This window comes from Apis dorsata, unplaced genomic scaffold (assembly GCF_000469605.1).
Source record: "Apis dorsata unplaced genomic scaffold, Apis dorsata 1.3 scaffold_696, whole genome shotgun sequence".
In the NCBI taxonomy this organism is placed as follows: Eukaryota; Metazoa; Arthropoda; class Insecta; order Hymenoptera; family Apidae; genus Apis; species Apis dorsata.
Window position 1 is genome coordinate 115,436 of NW_006263875.1, and position 5,392 is coordinate 120,827.

At 45.0% G+C, this 5,392-nt stretch overlaps 1 protein-coding gene and 1 long non-coding RNA gene across 5 annotated transcripts in view; one reads left to right on the forward strand and one right to left on the reverse strand.

The window, feature by feature from the left end:
• The window catches only part of LOC102672458 (LIM domain-binding protein 2), a 143,859-nt gene that overhangs the window by 93,707 nt on the left and 44,760 nt on the right, over window positions 1-5,392 (reverse strand). The window lies entirely within an intron of this gene.
• The window catches only part of LOC116186449, a 24,021-nt gene that overhangs the window by 4,927 nt on the left and 13,702 nt on the right, over window positions 1-5,392 (forward strand). The gene's annotated exons all lie outside the window — the stretch shown is intronic.

Sequence of the window (5,392 nt, forward strand, 5' to 3'; positions counted from 1 at the left end):
AGGTTTTAATCGGATCATATGGGGACAGAGTGACGCTTTGCACGCNAGAATTTTGATGGGACCCGAAAAGTTGCTATTACTAATTTCTGATGGAAACTCACGGTGTCGAAACTTAACCAATTACGTATTAATCGGATCACCGGACTTTATCGCGCGTAAAACTTTTCCTTGTCGGTGGATAAGGGGAGGGGGGGGTCAATCAACAGTTTCGTCTAGTGGAACGATTATGCCGCCGCTCTTTCTAGGGACTTTGGAATATATCACTAGATAGGTATTACACACGTGATTTTTTACGATTTTATCGCCGGTTCGCGCAACTTTTTCGATCCTCTTTAATCTCCTCTCGGTAACAAACGATGAAAAAAAAAGGTGGTACGGTTTTTGCGGCGTATAGCACACAACATGTGGACACCGTTGACGCTACTTTCGTTACTCTTTCATCCGAGTTTTGGCGAATTCGCAACCGCATCGGTTTCGCTCGTCATCGTCGATTTCTCCCGCAGATTCGCCTTCACCACTCCGTTATTGAAATACTTGTTACGTACTTACCTTGCGCAAGTATTCGCGATCCAAGGGGGTTTATACCGGGACGAATAATTCGGTTAGACGAACGCGAACAAGAGCGGGCAACTATCGAAAAATCGATGAAGCGGGGAAGAGGAGGAGGAGGCCCTGATAGATCGAGAAACTCAAGAAACTTCAAAACCGATCGTTTGTTGTTAGTTGCAGATTAGCAAACAGGTTTCCCCCTGACGGACCATCCTCGATCCTCCCCTCCCCCCATTTATCCCAAGTAGCGGCGTGCAAGAAAGGAATTACCGGATTTCAATCGAACTTGCCACGTTTTGATCGATTAATCCGAAGACACGCCTTGGAATCCCTTTCCACGCTAATCGCCAAGTTTCACGCGGTATCGTTTCGTCCAGGAAACACCCATTTCTATAAACAGCTACGTCATTCGACCAAAGTACGATCGCGAAGATCACTGCTTCGATCTTAGGGAGGACGAAGACGCGTCCATCCTAATTGCGAGAGAAACACGCGCGAGACGAAAAATCCCTATGGCATCCTTATACGTATACATTATTCGTACAATGTTTTCGGTCATCTTGACTTACGTTTCGCGCGATTCAATATATCGACGCATCTTACTCACGAAACAGATAAATTCCCCAATTTGAAAATTTGATAAATCGAATATATCACTTAGCATTCGTATATTATTTATCGAATTGTTTAAATTTTATTATTCGTTCGATAGAAGATGTATATATATATATATATATGTTTTCGGCCGATCCACGAGGAAAATAGCGTTGTTCTCCGGGTAGCTAGTGAGTGGGAACCGGTGGCCAAGTGTGCGGAGATCGGTGACCAAAAGTGATCCATCGCTTTAAGGTTGAGCCCAGGTTCGTTGGTTCGCGGCTACGCCGTTGCTACTCAGGATTCCAGTTCTCCTCCGCCCTCCCCTCGGCCCCCGTTCGTTCCAGCTCGGATCCCCGCACCCTCCGGCAACCCAACCCAACACGGCAGGAACCTGTTCCGCCCTTCCTCTCTCTTGTCGTTGTCTTCCTCCGTCCTTCTCTTTCTCCCTTCTTTCCTCCTCTGCAACACATCCTTCCCTCTCGCTCTCGCCTCCTCCCGCTCTTTCTCCCACCCCCTCTCTCCTTCTCCCGCTCGACGTTCTCTCCGTTGCTCGCGCGCGTTCTAGCGTCGGGCTGCTGCCGCACGTCTCTACAACTGTAGATATTACTGTTGCTCGTGGAACGAAGAGAGCGCGGGAGAAAGGGAGAGGGAGCGAGGCGAGCGGAGAGAAGGACAGACGGATAAATAGACGGAGCGAGAGATGGAGGAAAGGATGGTACGAGGGGAGAGGAAACGTGAAGGGGAGAGAGAGAGAGGCGAAGAGCCGTGCACACGTGCGTGTGCGTAAGAGAGAAGGAGCGAGGAGGAGGGGAGGAAGATCGAAGAGGAAGAAAGAGAGGAGGATGGAAGCGGGCAAAAGAGAAAGAAACTGCTGGCTGCACGCGCTGCCATTGTTTGCAGCGTGTGTCTCTCCTAGCGTTTCCTCTCTCTCTTTCTCTCTTACTTCCCCGCTCTCTGCACTCCGCACCGCCGCTTCCCTCGTTCTTTCTGCTTTTTCTGTTCCACGTCTGTTGGACTTTTCTTTCTTTCTTTCTTTCTTTCTTTCTTGTTTTTTTTCCCCCTTTTTTTCCTTTTTCTTTTTCTGCCTCTCCCCTCCTGCTCCTGTTCCCCCTCGCGTGGGCTCCGCCGCTGCAGGTCCTACTTCTCTTTTTCCCCTCCCCCCTTTTTTTTCTCCCCGCTCCTACTTCTCCTCTCCCCTCCCTCCTTTTTCAGGTTGCTACAATTTTTGCCTATCGGGGCAGGGAGCGGGGAGCGCGAGCCAGTAGTAGGCTCTCGCGAAGTACGGGAGGGAAAAAAAAAAAAAAAAAAAAAAAAAAGAGAAAAGGATGAGAAGGAGAGAGAGAAGGTGGAATGACACCGAAGGAGGAGGAGGTGGAAAAGTCGACGAAGGATGCAAGGTTACCGGCAAGAAGGACGTAACTGGGCCGATGATCCTGGCTGTAATGAAAGAGAGAGAGAGAGAGGAAATCTCCTCGACCTTTGTTTTCAGACGCTGCGCTTTTTGTCTCTTCGAGCAAACGTGTCTCCTCTCTCATTTCTCTCTTCCTCCTCCTCCTCCTCCTCCTCCTTCCTTCCTCTCCCTTGTTTATCCTCTATCTCTCTTCGTTGCTTTCGAAGGGGGAGGAGGAGACGTTACCAGGACGATGATCCCCGCGACAACTGTGTTCCCGCGCATTTGGCGACGCTTTTCGGCGGGAGATTCGAACGTTCCTTTCCTTCTTATTAGATATTAATAGTATTTTTATCAAAGAATCATTGAATTGAATCTCGTAATCGTATAATATCCCTCCCCCTCGATAGAGCATCGATAGAGAATAAAACTATGAATAGAGACGAAGATATCGAGCTAGCATCGAGAAAACAAATCCCTCGGCTTCCTTCTCCTTGCTCGGAGAAACGTGAATCTTTCGAGCGTACGTACGACTTCTAAACCAGTTTCCACGCCAGTTCCGTTCCCCGCGCACGGTACAGAAGAAGGCCTCTTCTTTTCTAAGACAAGACCTTTTTGCGCATCCAACGGAACGAAGGAAAAAAAAAAAAAAAAAAAAAAAAAAAAAAAAAAAATCGGAAAGACGAGAGTAGCGAGAAGAAGGAGCGAAGAAATTAAAAAAAAAAAAGGAAAAAAGACGAAAAGAAGAGGAAGAAAAGGGAGAGAAAAAGAAAAAAAATAGAAAACTAAAGCGACGATGAGGACGAGAACGAGAGAGAGAGAGAGAGAGAGAGAGAGCAGAAGAAAGAAGCGTATGGACGAAGCGACCGAAGACACTCGGACATATTCGTTTTTTATGTCGCCTTTCAAACAGGTTTTACATTCGGCCAATATTGTCGTAGTAAAGTGTTCTTGTTTACCGTGTCGATAAGCTTGTCGCGTATCTCTTAAGCGGGTGCGCTTGTTGGGCGCCAATGGGCGCGGAGAACGCAGAAGAGGTGGAGGAACAACTCTCGCTCTCTCTCTCTCTCTCTCTCTCTGTCCATCCCTCTTCTATTCCTCGTGTGTTGAGAGGTGGCGCGCTAGAAGGGAGCAGAGCGCGCTAGAGGGCCGCGGGGTTGCTTCGAGAGAGAGAAAGAGAAGAAACGAAGGTAAAACAAAGACAAAAGTGGAAAGAAAGACGCGTAGGAGAAAAAGGAGAAACGTAGTGGAAAATGAGGAGAGAAGGAAAATGATGGTAGGCCTATATACTGCGGAATCCTTGCTTCTTCTTTTCCATCGTTTTCTTTTTTCTTGTATATCTTTCTTCTCCTTCTACGAAATCTCGAGCCATCTCTTCGCGTATCATTGCCACCCTCTCTTCTTCTTTCCTCGCTCAATCCCGAGGAACGTTGCGTCATTCGTCGAGAGCCCCCGTTAAAGGAACGAGTCAACACTTGTTAGTGTAACAACACGATTAATATGTAAACTCGCGCACGCGAAATTGCCTGTGTACAGGGGGTTAGGATGAACCGGAGATGAAAATAGTCGAGCACGTCGAGGTTACGTGTCGGATGAAAATTTTTCATTTAATGGAAGCACCATTAAAATCATTTCCTTTTTTTGAAAAATCTTTCAATTCCATCAAATTTTCAAGATTTTAATCAAGGATAAAAAGAAAGAAACTACCATCTTTTATCAACGATTATTATTATTACTCATTATATTTACCCTCTCTTTAAAGAAGATGAAACTTATATTGAAAATTGAATACGCGTCTTTTATATATATATAAAAAAAGAAAGGAACGTATTTATCATTTGTTTATTTATAATAAACCGAGGTACCATAATTACAGTATATCGCGTTCGAGGAATTATAATTTCTATATATGTATACACGTATAACGAATGCAAATAGATCGATGGATCGATGTAACGCGCACGGTAAACATGTGCACAGGCATAAGTTCAATTGAACAGAGATCGCTTTCTGGAATTCCCTCGTAATGCTTGACCACAGATATCGAAGGAATTGGAAACTCGTGGACGCCGTTCCCCTCGGGAATGCAACTTTTGTCAAAAGTGGAAGAATACAATCGAAACGAGGGGGTGGCAACATTCTAATGGGGATATATAGCTATTGCTATTAGCAATTTGTTAATCAATCGACGATACAGTATTTCCAAGATGATCCAAACGTATGTAATTTTTCCCTCCCCTCTGTTCTCCTATTTCTATATATTTCGTTCTTACGTTTACATCTAACGATTGACGAATGCGTCATGGAAATTTCCTATTCTCGACGACGGTTGACGCGCACGGCAACGTCACGAATTTTTCCAGGATGCCGTCAGTTCGTGCGCACAAACATTTTGAGTTTCGTTTCTTCTTGCAACAATTTTTTTTCCTTTTTCCGTCTATCCATTTAAACGAGAATAGACTTATATAGATTCGAATTTTTAAGAGTTTTCTCGAAATGAAAGAAAGAAAAAGAATTTATTTCGAAACAAAGAAGGAAATATTGTAACTTTACTGTTAAATTCGTCGATGGAATTTGATCGAATTGAATCGAATATTAGCACGAGGTTCGGTCGAGAAACGTTGCAAGCGAGCGTGAAACGAATTGAGCGTGCTGCTTGATCGAATCGAGGTAGTGTTATCAAAATAACCTTGATGAGGGGACATGGAGAGAAAAGAAAAAAAAAAGGCGTACGCGTGGGCGGAGGAGGGAGGTGAATGTACACTTAATTATCGGCGATAAGATATCCCCGGTTTGACGGTTGCACGTGGTCATTCTCACTGACGTCAAAAAAAAAAAAAAAAAAAAAAAAAAAAA